The sequence below is a fragment of the Zingiber officinale genome, chromosome 1A, assembly GCF_018446385.1.
Source record: "Zingiber officinale cultivar Zhangliang chromosome 1A, Zo_v1.1, whole genome shotgun sequence".
Taxonomy (NCBI): domain Eukaryota; kingdom Viridiplantae; phylum Streptophyta; class Magnoliopsida; order Zingiberales; family Zingiberaceae; genus Zingiber; species Zingiber officinale.
This window is the reverse complement of record NC_055987.1, coordinates 42,994,809-43,006,502: the sequence shown is the minus strand read 5'-3', so window position 1 is coordinate 43,006,502 and position 11,694 is coordinate 42,994,809. Positions and strand designations below refer to the sequence as shown.

Genomic DNA, 11,694 nt, shown 5'->3' with positions numbered 1-11,694 from the left:
TTGATCGGACGGCTCAGGGCGATCGACTGCGAGGTTTATAAATACTACTTCTCTTTGCCATCATCTTCATTCCCTACGTTTTTGTCTTCGAGCGGTGTCTACGACGTTTCTTCTCCTCTTCTTCTCTTGCGACCATTCTCAGTAAGCTCTTTTTTCTTTTCTTTCATTGAATCCATTCTTTACTTCTTCCTAATTTCCTTCCTTTCAATGGATAGTTCCTCGCAGCCTCCGTTGCCCATCCCTAGACTCTAGTATACTTCCACTGAGTCTAGGTTGACGGGGACGATATAAAAAAGTTGAAATCCACATATCAATTTCCCTCTTCTTATCAAGTTGCCTTTCCTTCCGCTTATGACCGACCACGCGAGTTGCCAGCCAGCTATTTGACTTTCTTTAAGGACCAGTTCAATGTAGGCCTTCGGTTTCCTGTTCATCCTTTTTTCCCGTCATCTATAAATATTTTATATTTATCTACACCAATTAGTACCGAATTCCTTTAGGTTGCTATGTGGGGTGGTAATTCTCTTCCGGCTGCACGACCTTCCCTTAACTCCTCGGCTCTTTCATTACTTTTACTATCCTAAATTGTCCGAGCCAAGAACCTTTTTGTTCCAATCCCGAGTGGGCTCGATCTTCTTCGACAAAATGCCGTCCTCCAATAAGTATTAGAGGGAGCATTATTTCTTTGTTCATTTTCTCGGACAGCCCGACTTCTCGTCGGGATGGCAGATGGAAGTGATGACGACTCCATCACTTGGGAGATACAGAAGCCGATCGGGCAATCTCCAAGCAACGTCCAGTTTAGCGATAAGAAGTATCACATCCACAAGCTGCTGTTGGAGGGCATCCTCTATGTGTTCGTCCTGAACCCGATCCGAACATGCTTGCCGTCGAGTGGCATAACCATTCTCATGTAACTATTGGTATGAATAGTCCTTAGACCTAAAGTCACTACAGTTCCCTACATAAGGCGTTGTATACTTTGCTATCGACAAACATCACCTGTAACAGGGTGGACTATAAAGTTAATCACTGGTATGTAATAACTTATGCGGAGAGATGTGACTGATGTAGATGAAATCTATCCCTTCCATATGACAGAAGTGATATCTGTGGGCCCCTTGATTAGTAGGACACAAGAAAGTATAGTCATGCTCAAATGAGTCAATATGAGATATTCAACTTATTTGATTGAGAGTGTCTACTTAGAGATCAAGAAACACAAAAATTGATAAGAGCATGACACGGTCTATGCCTCATTGATCAATATAGATATCAAGAGTAGAAGGACCAAGTCATACAAGATAATAGCTGTTACGCTTCCACAAGTGCACGGATTCGTCATCAGTAATAAAAATATCGATCCCATACTAGCAATCGTTCATTTATGGTTAGCTAGACTACCAATGGTCTTGAATAAGCTAAGGAAAAAGAAAGGCCGAGAGAGAGAGTCAAGAGTTGCAAGGTCGAAATATTCACTTGGTGATGAGGAGTTCTAGGGGGTCGGTTTCATCATGGTAGTATTGATGTGTCTTGTTTTATCTTACTCTCACTGTTCTTATTCATGCTATTGTCGGAAGCTAAGCGGGTATTCTTAAGTGGCAAAATAGGGTAATGCCCTAAGAAATCCTATCACGGTTTACCCCTGTCACTAGAGCACCTCGACAAATCTTGAGGACATGACTCTACATGGTAAATTAAGAATAGTGAGTAAAGTTAAGCCTGGTCTCTCGCTTCCTTGGGGAGAATTTGCCTTTCCTCTCAAGGAACTATCCTAGATATTCGTGAACGGGTTACCCCTGTCATTAGGGCCCCTCGGGTATACGATCTAGAGGTAATCCTCTACGAAGCTAACAAGTTCTTCACAATCAAAAGTAAGCAATTAGCAATTGAAACAAAGCATGAAAGTTCATCCAACAAGTATAAACACAATACGAGTTTTACATCAATCCGTACCACGACTACTCCCTAATCCTAGAACAAGGGATCTACTCCATGAATGCTAGAGAAATATCCGAAAATATAGTATGGACAAACATATAATTCTCAGCAAGTAAGAGGGAATATGTTTATCGGATGTCGAAGAGTGGCCTTCGGATCCAACTCTCTACTTCTGGAGTCGATGTGGTGGTGGAAGTTCGCTGAACGGTGGTCCAAAATGACGTAGAATTGCTTCAAGATCCTTTTCTCCCTGACGGCTTGCCTCCCCCCTTGGCAAAAAGGGTTAATACCCTTTTATAGCCTAGGTTTTGGCCGCGGCGACACGACCGTGTAAGGGTGGCACGGTCGTGCCCTTCTCCGGTTCTGGTGTGGCTGCACGGTCGTGTAGGGTCGCACGACCGTGTAGCCCTTGGGCTTTGTCTCCTGGGGCACGACCGTGCAGGGGTGCACGACCGTGCAAGTCTTCTTCTCTACCTGGGGTGGCACGGCCGTGTAGGGTTGCACGGTCGTGTACTGACTGGCTACTGTTTTGGTCGCACAGCCGTGCAGGGTTGCACGACCGTGTACTCTTCCTCTCCTGTTTGGCCACACGGTCGTGCAGGGTTGCACGACCGTGTTGTCTAGTTGGTTCCGGTACATCAATACTCTCCATTCAAGCTCTGAAAATCTTCCCTGTCAACATAAAACCAAACAAAGAGCAGATATCCGAACAGAACAATAGATATGATGAATACAAGATAAAAGATGCGATCATGTGAAGAATATATGTGCATAAGTCAAGTGAATGTGCACTAAAACATGCGTAAAAGATCATAATATTTGTGCACATCACACCCCCAGACTTGAACCTTTGCTTGTCCTCAAGCAAAATGCTACAAACTATGTTCATGAAATCCTGCAGTGTTTCATAATCCTTAGTGCATTCGCCTTTGCTTCATAATCCTGCAGTGTTTTAAAATATGTGAAGAAAACCCTTGGGTTGCCTCCCAAGAAGCGCTTGTTTTAGGTCTATAGCTCGACCCCATTTCAGTAAGTGTGGGTTAAACCCGTTGGAGGACGGCTCTCCTTCTAGGGTTGATGCTCCAGCTTGCGCTTCAGTTTCGCTCGTGCAGGACAGATGTATTTCTTACTGCTTGCTGGAGGGGAACTCTCATAGAAACCATACTCCCCTTCTTTGTATATGCTGATTTTGTGAGAATTTCCCTGAGAAGGAGGGTTGCATATGGAAGAATTGGACAAATCAAATTCAATCTTTCCCTTGCCGATCTCCAAGGATAACTTATGACTTTTTACATCGATGATGGCTCCAGCCGTGGTAAGGAATGGTCTTCCAAGGATGATCGGTATCTTGGGATCTTCCTCCATGTCCAAGATAATGAAATATGTAGGAACTATGCATCCACCTACTTCAACTGGCACATCCTCCACTATTCCCATCGGGTACCTGCATAAAAAAAAATGTGGAACCGCCACATCAGCGGCCCCCCTAGAGCCGGTCCCACGGATATGGAGGGAGGTAAATGCAGGTACACAGGTGGAAAGTGCATAGCGGAGACGTTAACCCCAGGCAGTGACACCCCGGGGATCGACCCCTGGACCTTTCAGCCCCATCGGGTACCTGCATGAATGGTCATCTAGTTGCAGTGCCATCATGGTTAATTTAATGTTCTGGAAACCCAGCTTCTTGCATAAAGACGGGAGCAGGCTGACACTAGCTCCCAAGTCACAGAAAGCTCTTGGTATAAGCTCAGAACTAATTTTACACGGTATGGAGAAACTTCCTCGGTCCTGAAGCTTGGGAGGAGGATTGCCCATAAGGAGGGCGCTGTAATTCTCTGTCAATGCTATAGTCTCGAAGTCACCTTTTTACCTTCTATTGGATAAGATTCCCTTTAAAAATTTTGCGAACTTCGGCATTTGGTGCAGCGCATCTAACAATGGTACTTCAACGCAAATCTCTTTGACTTTTTTCAAAAACTAGTGGAACTCTTCATCCCTTTGGGATGCTATAAGCTTCTAAGGAAAAGGAATCGTGCGATTTTATGGGGTAGTCTGAAGAGCTTCTTCAATTTTTTAGTAACCACTTCTCCACCCTTGTTTTGCATCTGATTGGGCATTAGGGGAGTGGGTTCCTTTTCTGAGTCAAGCTCCATCTGAGTCATGATTTGGGGGTTTCCCACATTACGTCCGCTCCACAGTTCAATGCGATTGCAATGTTCCACCGGATTTAAATCTGGTTTCCCTAGGAATGTACCCTATGCACTTGAGACGGACTGAGCTATTTGGGCTATCTGGCTGTCTTGCATCTTATGGTGTTTTTCTGAGTTCTCCAGCCTCTGAGTCAGTTGTTTGATCTCGCTCCTCATCTCCTTTTGCTCCGAGAGAGCTTCCTCAAGAATCTTTTCAATCCTAGACAGCTGTGTAAGTTGCTGCTATTGATGAGTCTGCTGTCCAGGTTGGTAGGTCTGATGTGCTGGTCCCTGGTCCTAATTATTTCGGTATGAAAAGTTGAGGTGGTTCCTCCATCCAGGGTTGTATGTGTTGGAGTACAGATTGTTTTGCCTCTGATTGTAACCCGTTATTGCATCGCATTGCTCAAGCTGGTTTATCTGTGCCTGCATTGGCCCAAGGGGGCAAGTGTCTTGAGCGTGGTCCACACTTTCGCAAATGTCGCAAGCACAAACTATTGCATCAGCTGTGTTGCTGCCCATGACTTCAAATTTCTTAGTCAGGGCATCCAGCTTTGCAGACATGAGTGTGAATGCATCCACCTCGAATTTCCCTGACGCCTTCATCTGATTTCCTGAGAAAGCACTGCTAGATCTTTCAGATGCCCACTAATGGTGGTTTATGCCACATTCTCTATTATCTCTTCGGCTTCATCAAGTCTTTTGTTCATCAGTGCTCCTTCTGCCGCATAATCCAATGATACCTTCGTGTGATAATTTATTCCATTGTAGAAGGTGTGTAGAACCAGCCACTTCTCAAGACCATGATGGGGGCACTATCTCAGCATGCTCTTGAATCGGTCCCATGCTTCAAATAGGGATTCTGAGTCTATCTGCTTGAAGCTGCCAATCAGGTTCCTTATGTGGGCAGTCTTGCTTAGAGGGTAGAACTTGTCTAAGAATTTCTGCTCACATTGCTCCCAAGATGATATGCTATCTGCTAGTAGAGAATTCAGCCACTGCTTGGTCCTGTCTTTTAGAGAAAATCCAAAATGAAGCAGTCTCACCGATTCTGGAGGAACCTCATTCACCTTCATCGTGCCACAGATTTCATAAAACAACTATAGATGATGATTCGGGTCTTCGTGTGGTCCTCCTCTAAATTGATTTTGCTAGACCATGCGGATTACTACGGGCTTGATCTCAAAGTTGTTAGCATCGATGGGTGGTCGGGTGATACTGGATTGGACCCCTCGTGCATATGGTGCCGCATAATCTTTCAGCAGTTTATCGGCCATTCCTGAGGATTCTTTTGCTGCTTGGAAAGCTTTCTGTAAATTCCTTCTCCTCAGAAAGGTCCTGTCAATCTCTGGATCAAATGGTAGTAGCTGTCCTGAAAGGTTAGCTCTACGCATGCAAAAGAAAAGAGAACAAGATAGAAAATATGACAACAAGAAATAATAAAAAAAAATGAATGCAGTAAGGAAGAAGAGTGAAAATATTTTATTATATATATATATATATATATATATATATATATATATATATATATATATATATATATATATGCAGAGAATAAAGAAAATAAAGCCTAGTCTAATCCAATATGACTTAGCTAGTGTTATGGACTTAGTCCCCGACAACGGCGCCAAAAACTTGCTACGCTTCCACAAGTGTACGGATTTGTTGTCAATAATAAAATATATTGATCCCACATGGACTGGCTATAAGCACTAGCAATCGTTCACTTATGGTTAGCTAGACTGCCAATGGTCTTGAATAAGCTAAGGAAAAAGAAAGGTCGAGAGAGAGAGTCGAGAGTCGCAAGGTTGAAATATTCACTTGGTGATGAGGAGTTCTAGGGGGTCGGTTTCGTCGTGGTAGTATTGATGTGTCTCATTTTATCTTACTCTCACTGTCCTTTTTTATGCTATTGCCGGAAGCTAAGCGGGTATTCTTAAGTGCCAGAATAGGGTAATGCCCTAAGAATTCCTGTCACGGTTTATCCCTGTCACTAGGGAACCTCGACAAATCTTGAGGACATGACTCTACCTGGTAAATTAAGAATAGTGAGTAAAGCTAAGCCTGGTCTCTCGCTCCCTTGGGGAGAATTTGCCTTTCCTCTCAAGGAACTATCCTAGATGTCCGTGAACGGGTTACCCCTGTCACTAGGGCCCCTCGAGTATACGATCTAGAGGTAATCCTCTACGAAGCTAACAAGTTCTTCACAATCAAAAGTAAGCAATTAGCAATTGAAACAAAGCATGAAAGTTCATCCAACAAGTATAAACACAATATGAGTTTTACATCAATCCGTACCGCGACTACTCCCTAATCCCAGAACAAGGGATCTACTCCATGAATGCTAGAGAAATATCTGAAAACATAGTATGGACAAACATATAATTCTCAGCAAGTAAGAGGGAATATGCTTATCGGATGTTGAAGAGTGGCCTTCGGATCCAACTCTCTACTTCTAGAGTCGATGTGGTGGTGGAAGTTCGCTGAACGGCGGTCCAAAACGGCGTAGAATTGCTCCAAGATCCTTTTCTCCCTGACGGCTCGCCTCCCCCCTTGGCAAAAAGGGTTAATACCCTTTTATAGCCTAGGTTTTGGCCACGACGGCAGGACCGTGTAAGGGTGGCACGACCCTCCACTTCTCCGGTTCTGGAGTGGCTGCACGGTCGTGCAGGGGCACACGGCCGTGTAGCCCCTGGGCTCTGTCTCCTGGGCACGACCATGCAGGGGTGCACGGCCGTGCAAGTTTTCTTCTCTACCTGGGGTGGCACGATCGTGTAGGGTTGCACGACCGTGTACTAACTAGCTACTGTTTTGGTCGCACGGCCGTGCAAGGTTGCACGGTCGTGTACTCTTCCTCTCCTGTTTGGTCACACGGCAATGCAGGGTTGCACGGTCATGTTGTCTGGTTGGTTCCAGTGCATCAATACTCTCCATTCAAGCTCCGTAAAATCTTCTCTGTCAACATAAAACCAAATAAAGAGCATATATCCGAACAAAACAATAGATATGATGAATACAAGATAAAAGATGCGATCATGTGAAGAATATATGTGCATAAGTCAAGTGCATGTGTGCTAAAACATGCGTAAAAGATCATAATATTTACGCACATCAATAGCCACAAAAAAGTTAAGTCGGATCTCGACATTCTCGTCACTTGGATAGTAATGATGTCTTGCTAGATGTCACTCATTATTTATGTATCTAAAATATTGATTTAGATACATTGTCAACGTTACGAGAACCTATTGGGCCACACAAAAAGAACAAGTTGATTTTGTCACGCCCCGGGGGAGTCCATGTCCGAATAAATTTCGACAGCATCTCCCCTATACAGGTGACAATCTGAAACTTTTCTACATCTATAGTCATACACGGCCAACACGGGCGGAACATATGTATATAACAACAAATAAATAAGCAAACAATCACACCATCCACGCAGTTAAATAGTGAACTAAAACAAATGATAAGTAAACATCTCAAATCATCCTACTCAACTACACTTATAAAGCATAAAATCGATATCCTATTCAACTACACTCATAAAGCACAAAAACTCAACAACGTAAATAAAGTCAACTTACCTCTTCTCCTGTCCAGGCAGGCATATAGAAGACCATATCGAATAAAAATCCATCGACAAGTAAAAATCCATACAAGATCCAAAGTATCAAAATAGAATAAGTCTAAACATAGTCTAATAAAGAAAAACCAAAAGACCAACAAACGTCCTCGTGGACTGCAGGGGACTAGTGACTGGAACTCTCCAGACAGCATCAACCTGAAAATAGCAACGGAGGAGGGTGTGAGTCCAACACTCAGCGGGTAACAACTGATATGCATAATAAAGAAAATAATAACCAGCACTAATCATGTGCACAGTCTCCTGATACAAGAAGGATAAATGCAACTGGAACAAGCAGGAGAAAACTGTACTAACCAGGACCAAGTTATAAGTATAACAGGGTCGTCAGACCGAGAGGTATCAAAATCTTGTATGCATGTCAAGCATATGAATCCATCCAAATGCAACATATAAGTGTAGCAAACACAATCAGAAAATGCATAAATGCATATGATGCCAATGACATGGTCACCCCTGAAGCCAGTCAACCATCTCACACACAATGGTGAGACCGAGTGGATAGGGCTGTGACAACCGTGCACTCTGTCATCACTGCTCCTGATGAGTGACCGAGTGGACGGGATGCTGTCGGAATACACCTATCCTCCTACCCCAAATCATAAATGGGGGAGCTCAATGCTCTCATCTCCCGGTACACAATGACGGGGAGGAATCTCTGCCGGCTACCACGCTACGTCACACTACCCATGAGCGGACCAACGGAGCCTAACAAAGTCCAACCTTCTGCCGGCTACCACGTTGCTACACTAAACCAGCAGAGCCTAACAGAGCAGAACTGTCTGCCGGCTACCACGCTGAGTCACCGGACCAGCGGAGCCAAACAGCAGAACTGCCACACACCCTGCCTGATAAAAACCACTAACCCCTGAGTGATGGTGTGTGCAGATCCATGTAACTGGTGATGTGCTCAACAATAATGGAGTCGACTATCGCACAGCATGCAATCATGCAAGATGGTGCATGACACTAAGCATGGAAATATCCTGAACCTATCCATAGATATAAAATGTGTACCCTAGCATCAATGGATCAATCTGAAGATCTAAGGTACATAGGTCAGATAACGTATCAAAAACCCTACGTCCTGAACATAATAAATAACATGGTTATATCACTACCCCTATAAGCATGTATAATCAGGTAGGTACTAACATGAAGTGCATAACAAGTAAACAAACAAGCATGTAACAGATCAGGTAGTGACCAACCGAAGCCGATAAGAAACACAATCATTACTATTTGTTAAAAATATTACTATGCATATCAAATGACATAATGTCAAAGTACCCGCCTCCAATCGAAAAGTCCAATCTAGTCCAAATACGACATCGACATACTCGTCTCGCGTCAAAGTCCTGTATCACGAATAGAAATATATTTTATTTAGCTACAATTCTTCTAAATAGCTAAATAAAATCTCTAATCCTAAATTAGGGCAAAACCCTAATCATATTACCATCATTCTTCCCACAAGAATTAATATACACATGATCATCTATCTAAAATAATCGAATCAAAATCATAACCTATAGCATATATCAAATGCTCTACACCTTACCTTACTTCTTAGCCGCTCCTGTTAATCCACAGCTAAGGAAGTTTGCTCCGGAAAGGATTAGCTGCTGCTGGAGACCAGAACACCGCTGGCACAATGACTCTACAACCAGAGACCACCATCCTCAATTAGCACAACCATTCCACCCAACACAGTGTTGCTCATGGCAGGACACGAAACAGAGCACAAAATCAAAAACTAAACCCTAAACCATCACCTTCAATCCCGCTGTTGGATTACTGCCGCTCGCTGTCGCCTTCTCCAACTCTTGGTTTCCGACGATCTAGGGCACCATGTCAACAGGGGCAGTGGCGCATAGTGGAGAGGACAAGAAGAGGGCGACAGAGGAGAGTATAAGGTTAGTGCACGACTCTGGATTTGGGAGGCGGCGATGTTGTTCAGCGCGTTTGGAGATCTCCACGACAAGGAAACAATGCTAGGGCTTCGGGAAAGATAAAACAGTGGTCGGAGATTGGCGTGCGGCTCAGCGAAGTGGCAGAGCAAGGTGGCGTTGGGTCGGTGTCGGCGCGCAGAGATGAAGGGAAGGGGAAAATCGACAAATCTGTGACTTTGCCGAGAGAAAGAAAAAGAGGCGAAGGTAAAGGGGAGCTAGGGCACAACCGGGCGGAGGAGAAGTGGCGCGATCGGGAGAAGAAGAAGGCTTGGCGTCACGCGGAGGAGAGGATCGGGAGAAGGGCTCGGTGAGGAAAGGGAAGGAGATGAAGAGGATCGGCTCAGGGACGAGGAGTGGCTTTGTACTCAAGGGGAGAAAGGAACCGACGAGGAGCAGTTCGGCTCGGAGGTTAGGGTAAATGGGCGTCTTGCACGTGGGAGAGAAAGAAACGGTGAGGAAGAGGAAAATAAAGAAAAAGGAATTTATAAAAATAAACATTTCCTCGCTTAAATGGGTAGCCTAAACAGACTTTCCCGGGCCCCGTTTTTATCCCCGTAAACTCGTCCATACGAGCTCCGAAAAATTCCCGAAAAATTTCTAAATATTCCGAAAAATTCCCCTTATTATTATATGCCCTTTTTTGATATTTTACAGATTTGGAGATGGGTTCATATGATGGATTATTGGATTAAATCTAATCTAAATTAGACTCATTGAGTTAGACTCAATTGGATCCAATTATTGGATCGAGTCTAATTCAAATTAGATTCATGGAGTCTATTTAGATTGATGAGGTTTGATGAGTTAGCCTCATTGGGTGAACTTGAATTCACCATGGAAGATGTAAGGTCAATTTCGAAAATGACCATTGACTCATGAAGAATTCAAATATTGATTTGAATTCTAGAAGGAAGACCAAAAGACTTTCCATGAAAGATGATTAAGATTAATTCATGAAGGAAGATCAAAAGACACATGACCTTTGATATTCATTAGATGGATATAAATATGATTTATGAATAGAATTTTCATTAGATGAAAACTTATTGTATCCATTGAGATTCCTCCTCCTCATCTTCTTCCTCCCTATCTTGACCAAAACATCCTCGGTGGTTGCTAGCACAACCAAAGGTTGTTTCTTTCTCCACTTCATGAGTTAATGAGATAAACGAATGCTTGTTTGTGTGGATACAATAGAGACACAGACACATGATCGTGCTGAGATCCTAGCTATCAGGAGATCGAGTGCATGCATCAAAGGTATAACCCACTAATTAAACTTAATATACAATAGTTTTTTCTTCACATGGATCTTTTGGAGAGGATCTAGTAAATTTTTCGCTACGCTTTTCGCGTGTTTAGCACACTAGATCCCTACAGAGGGATGCTGAACTAACATAGGATATTCTTCCATATGAATTTGATGACTATGTGTTCAGTTATCTTGGCTATCGGCTCAGCCTCCACCCACTTTGAGAAGTAGTCTACTGCGACGAGTAGAAATCTTCGCTGACCGGTCGTCATTGGAAATGGTCTAATAATGTCCATGCCTTATTGGTTGAACGGACAAGACACAATGGATGCCTTCATCTCCTCAGTCGGTCGGTGTTGAATGTTGTAATATTTTTGACATAACAAGCAGTTGGTCATTGTCTGAGCGACATCCTCTTGTAGTGTGGGCCAAAAATATCAACCCAAACAAGATCTTTTGGGCCAACGATCTGCCACACGGGTGACTTCCACAAGAGCCCTGATACATTTCTTGAAGGATGTACTCGACATCCTCCGATCTGACCCACATAAGCAACGGCCTTGAGAAAGCTCTTTTATATAGCTAGTCTCCAATCAGAGTGAACCGTTCGACCCTCTTTTTCAACATTCGAGCTTCTTCCTGATCAGCTGGAGTGCGACTTGATCGGAGGAACTCCATCAATAGGGCCCTCCAGTTTCTCGAGAAGTTTATTGC

The 11,694-nt window shown here is 43.7% G+C and overlaps 1 pseudogene; it reads left to right on the top strand.

The window, feature by feature from the left end:
* The first annotated feature begins 4,928 nt into the window (after window positions 1-4,928).
* LOC122039214 lies at window positions 4,929-5,000 on the top strand (annotated as a pseudogene).
* The last annotated feature ends 6,694 nt before the right edge of the window (window positions 5,001-11,694 follow it).